Source organism: Salmo trutta, chromosome 32, assembly GCF_901001165.1.
Source record: "Salmo trutta chromosome 32, fSalTru1.1, whole genome shotgun sequence".
In the NCBI taxonomy this organism is placed as follows: domain Eukaryota; kingdom Metazoa; phylum Chordata; class Actinopteri; order Salmoniformes; family Salmonidae; genus Salmo; species Salmo trutta.
In genome coordinates, this window is record NC_042988.1 from 42,190,043 (window position 1) to 42,200,178 (window position 10,136).

Sequence of the window (10,136 nt, forward strand, 5' to 3'; positions counted from 1 at the left end):
CAGATTGTATTCATTTTGAATGGTTAGATTTATATGCACTTTGTTAATATACATTAAAAAGTTATACTTTAAATACAAATGTTTAAGAGCATTCTTTTTCAAAACAAACAAATGCATTTTTAAATACATTGTTGTTAAGGTAGAGTATGATTTCATTTAATAATTTAATTAGAATTGTTTTAACACCAATCATAGTCAAACACGTCACCACCCATTTATATAACAACAGTAACCAGAGGGTGGGGCTAACAGTCATTTGCATGTGACAGCAGTAACTCATGACGTTGTACTGAATCTTGCTTCAGTTTTTATATTATAGTCCTTCAAGACATCTCTTTTACATTATTTTAGCTAAACATATAATTTACTAGAAACCAGGTTTAGCTGTGTTTTTTTCATCAAATATGAATTCATGTAGGCCTTTAATAATTGTTAACAGGCCTACAAACCCAAAAGGTTTTCATTTGAGAATGTTCATTTGTTGGCCTCAAATATTAAAATAAAATATTAAAATATTTGATGATTAGTTGAATCAGGTGTGTAAGTGCTGGTCAGAACAAAAGGATGAGAAACCCTGAGATAAACATAAAACCATATAATGTAAAAGCTCCTCCACCATCATTACCAGACGTTTTACTGATGTAGACCTACTGATTAGTTTCCACTTTGAAAACTGCTGTCTGTCAGCAACTCAGCTCATATAACAGTTCTACTAACTACTACTAGTACTATATCTTACTCTGTCCTTTAGAATGTATTACTGTTCAGAAATACTGAGAAATACTCACTTTATTTGTCAGTAATCTCCATATAGCGTCTTCTGCTCTGTCGTCTCAAAATGGATCCTGAACAAAAGAACAACTTTACATTCTGTTTCACTCAGCCGCCTCCCCACCCTGAAAATAAAGTGTTTTATTGGTATCTTCCACTAGATGGCAGTAAACACCTGCTGTAACTAGATTTAACAACTATGTGTTCTGTTTCATACAGGCAGTGTCCCAGAGGAGGAGTGCTGATCTAGGATCAGGTCCCCCCTCTCCATGTAATCTGATTCATTATGATCTAGGATCAGGTCCTTCTTCTCCATGTAATCTGATTCATTATGATCTAGGATCAGGTCCTCCTCTCCATGTAATCTGATTCATTATAATCTAGGATCAGGTCCCTCCTCTCCATGTAATCTGATTCATTATGATATAGGATCAGGTCCCCCCTCTCCATGTAATCTGATTCATTATGATCTAGGATCAGGTCCCCCCTCTCCATGTAATCTGATTCATTATGATCTAGGATCAGGTCCCCCTCTCCATGTAATCTGATTCATTATGATCTAAAAGGCTAAACTGATCCTAGATCAGCTCTCCTACTCTTTATGAATACTGTCACAGGTGACTCCTCAAGATGAGGTTCATGATTTATAAATTATATTCTTTAAGAATCAATTAGTATCTTTATATAACAACAGTAACCAGAGGAGACTTCAGGGAACGCTTCATGTCGTCACTCCTTTATATAACAACAGTAACAGTAGGGTGGGGCTAACAGTAACCAGAGGGTGGGGCTAACAGTAACCAGAGGGTGGGGCTAACAGTAACCAGAGGGTGGGGCTAACAGTAACCAGAGGGTGGGGCTAACAGTAACCAGAGGGTGGGGCTAACAGTAACCAGAGGGTGGGGCTAACAGTAACCAGAGGGTGGGGCTAACAGTAACCAGAGGGTGGGGCTAACAGTAACCAGAGGGTGGGGCTAACAGTAACCAGAGGGTGGGGCTAACAGTAACCAGAGGGTGGGGCTAACAGTAACCAGAGGGTGGGGCTAACAGTGACCAGAGGGTGGGGCTAACAGTAACCAGAGGGTGGGGCTAACAGTCAGCTCCATGCTACAGCAGTAACTCATAACATTGTACCGAATTTTGCTTCATTTTTTTTTAAATTATAGACCTTCTTCAAGATATCACTCTTACATTATTTTAGCTAAACATATCATTTACTGGAAACCAGGTTTGGTTGTGTTTTTTCCCCTCCTTACTGTAGGACTTACAAACACAAAATGTTTTAATTTGAGAATATTAATTTGTATGCCTCAAATATTAAACTGTCTTAAATATTTGATGATTAGTTGAATCAGGTGTGTAAGTGCTGGTAAGAACAAAAGGATGAGAAACCCTGAGATAAACATAAAACCATATAATGTAAAAGCTCCTCCACCATCTTTACCAGACGTTTTACTGATGTAGACCTACTGATTAGTTTCCACTTTGAAAACTGCTGTCTGTCAGCAACTCAGCTCAAGTAGCAGTTCTACTAACTAGTAATATCTCATTCCTGGTATTCATTATCTTACTCTGTCCATTAGAATAAATTATTGTTCAGAAATACTTACTTTATTTGTCAGTAATCTCCATATAGCGTCTTCTGCTCTGTCGTCTCAAAATGGATCCTGAACAAAAGAACAACTTTACTTTCTGTTTCAATCAGCCGCCTCCCCACCCTGATAATAAAGTGTTTTATTAGTATCTTCCACTAGATGGCAGTAAACACCTGCTGTAACTCGACTTTACAACTATGTGTTTGGTTTCATACAGGCAGTGTCCCAGAGTTGGAGTACTGATCTAGGATCAGGTCCCCCTCTCCATGTAATCTGATTCATTATGATCTAGGATCAGGTCCCTCCTCTCCATGTAATCTGATTCATTATGATCTAGGATCAGGTCCCCCCTCTCCATGTAATCTGATTCATTATGATCTAGGATCAGGTCCTCCTCTCCATGTAATCTGATTCATTATGATCTAGGATCAGGTCCATCCTCTCCATGTAATCTGATTCATTATGATCTAGGATCAGGTCCCCCTCTCCATGTAATCTGATTCATTATGATCTAGGATCAGGTCAGCGGGCCTGCTAGTGATAGTGGTGGAGTCAGCACCTCCACACGTGGAGATGTATCCACTCAGTCCAGTAGACCTACTCCGCGACCCACAGCAACGCAGTCTTCTATGGACCAGTTTATGCCAAAGTCTATGTCTGTAGCAAAACAAGGCCACATTGATAATGCATTGGCTAAAATGATTGCCACCAATTTCCAGCCATTTTAGATTGTGGAGGTTTTAGAAATTATAGCAATAATCTAAATCCAATGTACACAATTCCAAGCAGGAAAACCCTTTCAAAATCACTTTTCCACAAATGTACGAGAGCACACAGGCTTCAGTGTAGGAAAGAGTCCAAAAAGCTACTGCAGTTTGCCTTACCACTGACTGCTGGACATCAAGGGTAACCACTTCTTACATGTCGGGTACATGTCACTTCATTGAAGATTTTTTCGATGTCTAGCTGTCTTCTGGACTGCTTTGAGTTCAGCGACAGACACACCTCAGAGAACTTGGCAGAGGAACTGTTGAGAGTGGCCAGAGAAGGACAAGTAGATGGAAATGTGGTCTGTTGTGTTAGTGACAATGCAGCTAACATAACCAAAGCCATGAACATTTTTAATAAATTGACCCATCATCCATGTCTTGCCCACACAATCAACCTGATTGTAAGAGATGCTCTGAGGTGATGAAGCCCACTGTGGACAAAGTGAAAGCAGCTGTGGAATACTTCCACAGGATCACAGTAGGTGCTAAAAAACTAAAGTCTACACAACGCCAGATGGGGATGCCTGAGCTGAGGCCTAAACAAGACTGCACTACAAGGTGGAATTTAACATTTTATATGTTGAAGCGGTTTCTTGAGTCAAAGGATGCCATCATCTCTACCCTGGCCATAGTCAATGCACCTGTTGATGCTCTGACCCAAGAGGAATGGGAGGTGGTGGAGGAGGTGTGCAGTCCTGGAGCAGGTCACTGTGGAGATCAGTGAGGTACAGTAAGCAGTTATTACTGCATCATTATTTAATCCAGTATTATATATGTATATGAGCAGTAGATGAGAATGTAGTATCAGTAGACAAAACATGAAGCTGAACTATTAAGTTACTGTTCTCTCTTTTCAGCTATGTGACCACCTCAACAATGATACTCCTGTGTAAGGGTCTGCAGCGAATCACAGCCGCCAGAGAGAAGCAAATGTAACCACAGGACATGTGACAGAGTTGATGGACACCCTATGTTCATCAATGGACAGAAAGTTCCACAGAATGGAATATAATCATGTGCTATCAGAAAGCGCTGCACTTGACCCCAGGTTTAAGAAGTTAGCCTTCAGTGATGCCAGAGAGATTGATGAGGCTCTTCAAAGAATAACCTCAGCAGCAGGGAGGGACAGCCCCAGCAGTCAGCTGGCTCAGGCACCAGGGCAACAGGAAGAAGAGGGATCAGATGGTGCAGAAGCACCAGCAGTAGTGTCACAAACGTCTGCGGTTTGGATGCTGTTTGACGAGAGAGCAACTGGGGATGCAGCACGAAGGAATCCCTCAGCAGGTGCCATAATGGAGGTCCGATCCTATTTGGAGGAGCCCCTCCTCCAAAGATCTGCAGATCCTCTGAGCGGGTGGAAGAACAAGGCCTCTGTCTATCAACGGCTTACTAAAGTCATGACAGGGAGACTCCGCATAGTGGCCACATCCGTTCCCTCTGAGAGGGTCTTCTCGAAAACGGGGCAAATAATTACTGAGAGAAGAAACCGCACCAGCCCCTCGAAAGTGAGGCAGCTTGCATTTCTGAATGCAAATCTCTCATAAAAGCAAAATATGGTCAGTAATAAAGAAGAGAGAGAAAAGAGGGACCAGTTTAATGTTTTAAGTGGGACGCTGCAGTTTTGCACATTGTTATTTATTTTTCTTTGATATGGTTAAATATTCTATTATTATGTTGTTCAGATTGTATTCATTTTGAATGGTTAGATTTATATGCACTTTGTTTATATACATTAAAAAGTTATACTTTAAATACAAATGTTTAAGAGCATTCTTTTTCAAAACAAACAAATGCATTTTTAAATACATTGTTGTTAAGGTAGAGTATGATTTCATTTAATAATTTAATTAGAATTGTTTTAACACCAATCATAGTCAAACACGTCACCACCCATTTATATAACAACAGTAACCAGAGGGTGGGGCTAACAGTCATTTGCATGTGACAGCAGTAACTCATGACGTTGTACTGAATCTTGCTTCAGTTTTTATATTATAGTCCTTCAAGACATCTCTTTTACATTATTTTAGCTAAACATATAATTTACTAGAAACCAGGTTTAGCTGTGTTTTTTTCATCAAATATGAATTCATGTAGGCCTTTAATAATTGTTAACAGGCCTACAAACCCAAAAGGTTTTCATTTGAGAATGTTCATTTGTTGGCCTCAAATATTAAAATAAAATATTAAAATATTTGATGATTAGTTGAATCAGGTGTGTAAGTGCTGGTCAGAACAAAAGGATGAGAAACCCTGAGATAAACATAAAACCATATAATGTAAAAGCTCCTCCACCATCTTTACCAGACGTTTTACTGATGTAGACCTACTGATTAGTTTCCACTTTGAAAACTGCTGTCTGTCAGCAACTCAGCTCATATAACAGTTCTACTAACTACTACTAGTACTATATCTTACTCTGTCCTTTAGAATGTATTACTGTTCAGAAATACTGAGAAATACTCACTTTATTTGTCAGTAATCTCCATATAGCGTCTTCTGCTCTGTCGTCTCAAAATGGATCCTGAACAAAAGAACAACTTTACATTCTGTTTCACTCAGCCGCCTCCCCACCCTGAAAATAAAGTGTTTTATTGGTATCTTCCACTAGATGGCAGTAAACACCTGCTGTAACTAGATTTAACAACTATGTGTTCTGTTTCATACAGGCAGTGTCCCAGAGGAGGAGTGCTGATCTAGGATCAGGTCCCCCCTCTCCATGTAATCTGATTCATTATGATCTAGGATCAGGTCCTTCTTCTCCATGTAATCTGATTCATTATGATCTAGGATCAGGTCCTCCTCTCCATGTAATCTGATTCATTATAATCTAGGATCAGGTCCCTCCTCTCCATGTAATCTGATTCATTATGATATAGGATCAGGTCCCCCCTCTCCATGTAATCTGATTCATTATGATCTAGGATCAGGTCCCCCCTCTCCATGTAATCTGATTCATTATGATCTAGGATCAGGTCCTCCTCTCCATGCAATCTGATTCTTTATGATCTAGGATCAGGTCCCTCCTCTCCATGTAATCTGATTCATTATTATCTAGGATCAGGTCCCCCTCTCCATGTAATCTGATTCATTATGATCTAGGATCAGGTCCTCCTCTCCATGTAATCTGATTCATTATAATCTAGGATCAGGTCCCTCCTCTCCATGTAATCTGATTCATTATGATATAGGATCAGGTCCCCCCTCTCCATGTAATCTGATTCATTATGATCTAGGATCAGGTCCCCCCTCTCCATGTAATCTGATTCATTATGATCTAGGATCAGGTCCCCCTCTCCATGTAATCTGATTCATTATGATCTAAAAGGCTAAACTGATCCTAGATCAGCTCTCCTACTCTTTATGAATACTGTCACAGGTGACTCCTCAAGATGAGGTTCATGATTTATAAATTATATTCTTTAAGAATCAATTAGTATCTTTATATAACAACAGTAACCAGAGGAGACTTCAGGGAACGCTTCATGTCGTCACTCCTTTATATAACAACAGTAACCAGAGGGTGGGGCTAACAGTAACCAGAGGGTGGGGCTAACAGTGACCAGAGGGTGGGGCTAACAGTAACCAGAGGGTGGGGCTAACAGTAACCAGAGGGTGGGGCTAACAGTAACCAGAGGGTGGGGCTAACAGTAACCAGAGGGTGGGGCTAACAGTAACCAGAGGGTGGGGCTAACAGTAACCAGAGGGTGGGGCTAACAGTAACCAGAGGGTGGGGCTAACAGTAACCAGAGGGTGGGGCTAACAGTAACCAGAGGGTGGGGCTAACAGTAACCAGAGGGTGGGGCTAACAGTAACCAGAGGGTGGGGCTAACAGTAAAGGGCTAACAGAGGGTGGGGCTAACAGTAACCAGAGGGTGGGGCTAACAGTAACCAGAGGGTGGGGCTAACAGTAACCAGAGGGTGGGGCTAACAGTAACCAGAGGGTGGGGCTAACAGTGACCAGAGGGTGGGGCTAACAGTAACCAGAGGGTGGGGCTAACAGTGACCAGAGGGTGGGGCTAACAGTAACCAGAGGGTGGGGCTAACAGTAACCAGAGGGTGGGGCTAACAGTAACCAGAGGGTGGGGCTAACAGTAACCAGAGGGTGGGGCTAACAGTAACCAGAGGGTGGGGCTAACAGTAACCAGAGGGTGGGGCTAACAGTAACCAGAGGGTGGGGCTAACAGTAACCAGAGGGTGGGGCTAACAGTAACCAGAGGGTGGGGCTAACAGTAACCAGAGGGTGGGGCTAACAGTAACCAGAGGGTGGGGCTAACAGTAACCAGAGGGTGGGGCTAACAGTAACCAGAGGGTGGGGCTAACAGTAACCAGAGGGTGGGGCTAACAGTAACCAGAGGGTGGGGCTAACAGTGACCAGAGGGTGGGGCTAACAGTAACCAGAGGATGGGGCTAACAGTGACCAGAGGGTGGGGCTAACAGTAACCAGAGGGTGGGGCTAACAGTGACCAGAGGGTGGGGCTAACAGTGACCAGAGGGTGGGGCTAACAGTAACCAGAGGATGGGGCTAACAGTGACCAGAGGGTGGGGCTAACAGTAACCAGAGGGTGGGGCTAACAGTGACCAGAGGGTGGGGCTAACAGTGACCAGAGGGTGGGGCTAACAGTAACCAGAGGGTGGGGCTAACAGTAACCAGAGGGTGGGGCTAACAGTAACCAGAGGGTGGGGCTAACAGTGACCAGGGGGTGGGGCTAACAGTCAGCTCCATGCTACAGCAGTAACTCATAACATTGTACCGAATTTTGCTTCAGTTTTTTTTTTATTATAGACCTTCTTCAAGATATCACTCTTACATTATTTTAGCTAAACATATCATTTACTGGAAACCAGGTTTGGTTGTGTTTTTTCCCCTCCTTACTGTAGGACTTACAAACACAAAATGTTTTAATTTGAGAATATTAATTTGTATGCCTCAAATATTAAACTGTCTTAAATATTTGATGATTAGTTGAATCAGGTGTATAAGTGCTGGTAAGAACAAAAGGATGAGAAACCCTGAGATAAACATAAAACCATATAATGTAAAAGCTCCTCCACCATCTTTACCAGACATTTTACTGATGTCGACCTACTGATTAGTTTCCACTTTGAAAACTGCTGTCTGTTAGCAACTCAGCTCAAGTAGCAGTTCTACTAACTAGTAATATCTCATTCCTGGTATTCATTATCTTACTCTGTCCAATAGAATCAATTATTGTTCAGAAATACTTACTTTATTTGTCAGTAATCTCCATATAGCGTCTTCTGCTCTGTCGTCTCAAAATGGATCCTGAACAAAAGAACAACTTTACTTTCAGTTTCCATCAGCCGCCTCCCCACCCTGAAAATAAAGTGTTTTATTGGTATCTTCCACTAGATGGCAGTAAACACCTGCTGTAACTAGACTTTACAACAGCATTCCTTATTCATAAAGGCAGTGTCCCAGAGTTGGAGTGCTGATCTAGGATCAGGTCCCCCTGTCCATGTAATCTGATTCATTATGATCTAGGATCAGGTCCCCCCTCTCCATGTAATCTGATTCATTATAATCTAGGATCAGGTCCCACTCTCCATGTAATCTGATTCATTATGATCTAGGATCAGGTCCCTCCTCTCCATGTAATCTGATTCATTATGATCTAGGATCAGGTCCCCCTCTCCATGTAATCTGATTCATTATGATCTAGGATCAGGTCCCCCTCTCCATGTAAACTGATTCATTATGATCTAGGATCAGGTCCCTCCCCTCCATGTAATCTGATTCATTATGATCTAAAAGGCTAAACTGATCCTAGATCAGCTCTCCTACTCTTTATGAATGCTGTCACAGGTGACTCCTCAAGATGAGGCTCATGATTTATAAGTTATATTCTTTAAGAATCAATTAGTATCATTCATTGAACTGCTTTGCCATGAACAGATCTGTGAGGTCTTAATTTAAAGGTTCTATATAGACCTTATGGTGATTTTAATGGGGTTGAACATCCATCCCATCAGATTGTCTAAAGGATTTTATGAGTTCAGAAAAATAGTGACTTGGAAACATGTCTCTGACCTCACCCTGCTGAAACACACTCAAGTAAAGACCACATTGCTACAGTTATATGCTTGTCTGTTTCTACCCACTTTTACAGCCAATGTATGGACGGGTATCCATAATCTGGGCTGATAGTCAGGAACACTTGGGTCCATCTGCATCTCAGTGCTTGATTCGTCACTACAGACACCCTGGTTTGAATCCAGGCTGTATCACAACCGGCTGTGATTGGGAGTCCCATAGGTTCGTGCGCAATTGGCCCAGTGTTGTCCGGGTTTGGCCAGTGTAGGCCGTCATTGTAAATAAGAATGTGTTCTTAACTGACTTGCCTAGTTAAATAAAGGTTCAATGTAAAAATCAAATATAAAGCCATTATCCTGACGACGCTTCTGGAAGGGTGGGTAGGCTCTGCACACGGAGCTAACTGGAGCTCTGGACACGGAGCTAACTGGAGCTCTGGACACGGAGCTAACTGGAGCTCTGCACACGGAGCTAACTGGAGCTCTGCACACGGAGCTAACTGGAGCTCTGGACACGGAGCTAACTGGAGCTCTGGACACGGAGCTAACTGGAGCTCTGCACACGGAGCTAACTGGAGCTCTGCACACGGAGCTAACTGGAGCTCTGGACACGGAGCTAACTGGAGCTCTGCACACGGAGCTAACTGGAGCTCTGGACACGGAGCTAACTGGAGCTTGGACACGGAGCTAACTGGAGCTCTGCACACGGAGCTAACTGGAGCTCTGGACACGGAGATAACTGGAGCTCTGCACACGGAGCTAACTGCAGCTCTGGACACGGAGATAACTGGAGCTCTGCACACGGAGCTAACTGCAGCTCTGGACACAGAGATAACTGGAGCTCTGCACACGGAGCTAACTGGAGCTCAGCACACGGAGCTAACTGGAGCTCTGCACACGGAGCTAACTGGAGCTCTGGACACGGAGCTAACTGGAGCTCTGGACA

At 42.7% G+C, this 10,136-nt stretch overlaps 1 long non-coding RNA gene across 4 annotated transcripts in view; it reads right to left on the reverse strand.

Annotated features, from left to right (window-relative positions):
* Positions 1 to 8,551, reverse strand: part of LOC115171947 (uncharacterized) — a 31,497-nt gene extending 22,946 nt beyond the window's left edge. For 2 of the 4 annotated variants that reach the window (XR_003871293.1, XR_003871292.1), the window contains exons 1-4: positions 8,367 to 8,548; positions 5,604 to 5,660; positions 2,382 to 2,438; positions 789 to 845 (exon numbers count right to left, since the gene is read on the reverse strand). This is a non-coding gene — a long non-coding RNA (uncharacterized LOC115171947). Of the gene's footprint in view, positions 1 to 788; positions 846 to 2,381; positions 2,439 to 5,603; positions 5,661 to 8,366 lie in introns of all 4 variants that reach the window. The other 2 variants (XR_003871294.1, XR_003871295.1) reach the window with 2 other exon arrangements.
* Between the last annotated feature and the right edge of the window lie 1,585 nt (positions 8,552 to 10,136).